The sequence below is a fragment of the Tiliqua scincoides genome, chromosome 1 (genome assembly GCF_035046505.1).
Source record: "Tiliqua scincoides isolate rTilSci1 chromosome 1, rTilSci1.hap2, whole genome shotgun sequence".
Lineage (NCBI taxonomy): Eukaryota > Metazoa > Chordata > Lepidosauria > Squamata > Scincidae > Tiliqua > Tiliqua scincoides.
Window position 1 is genome coordinate 298,064,504 of NC_089821.1, and position 765 is coordinate 298,065,268.

Sequence of the window (765 nt, forward strand, 5' to 3'; positions counted from 1 at the left end):
TCATGGTTCTCCTGCAGTGGTTCCCAACCTTTTTCACTTGCATATCCCTTGCAGCCCATTTCCATAAATTGTACCCTTCATATTAGCAAAATGTTTGTAATTAATAATACAAGCCCTCATCTCTTCTATATGAAAGCCCATGTATTTATCACAATATTTTCTCTTTTTATCTGTTTGAAGAACAGAAGACTCTGCCTTTGCACTGTTTTGCGGCAGAAGTGTGCTGAGAAATTCTGGATGATTGATCACTTTCCATATTATGTTTCAGCTTTTTTACTGTGCTGGTTTTCAATCACTTTTTTTTTTTTTTTTTACTGTGCTGGTTTTCAATCACTGGCAGCAACTGTTACCCTGCACATGCCCAATCTTGTCTGATATTGGAAGCTAAGCAGGGTCAGGCCTGGTTAGTACTTGGATGGGAGACCGCTTGGGAATACCGGGTGCTGTAGGCTTATACCATAGACTTTCGAGACTGAAGGTTGCCAACCATTTTTTTTTTCAATCACTGGTGCATACATGAATTGATGACCAAAAACTAGCTATTGGTGGGGCTTTCACAGCCAACTAGCTACCGTCCTTCCTGCCTTGCTGACCCTGCAAAGCACTGTGGAGCATGACTTGCCTTTTTCTGCCATTATTCCATTCTTTTTCAAGTACGCCTAAAGGTCCTGTTGAGTGCCCCTAGGAGTACATGAATCCCAGGTTGGGAACCACTGTTCTACTGGTATGTTGTTTACAGTGCATGGATAGTGTTTACAAAAAGGT

The 765-nt window shown here is 41.6% G+C and overlaps 1 pseudogene; it reads left to right on the plus strand.

Annotated features, from left to right (window-relative positions):
• Positions 1 to 332: 332 nt before the first annotated feature.
• LOC136637907 (5S ribosomal RNA) lies at positions 333 to 452 on the plus strand (annotated as a pseudogene).
• Positions 453 to 765: the final 313 nt, after the last annotated feature.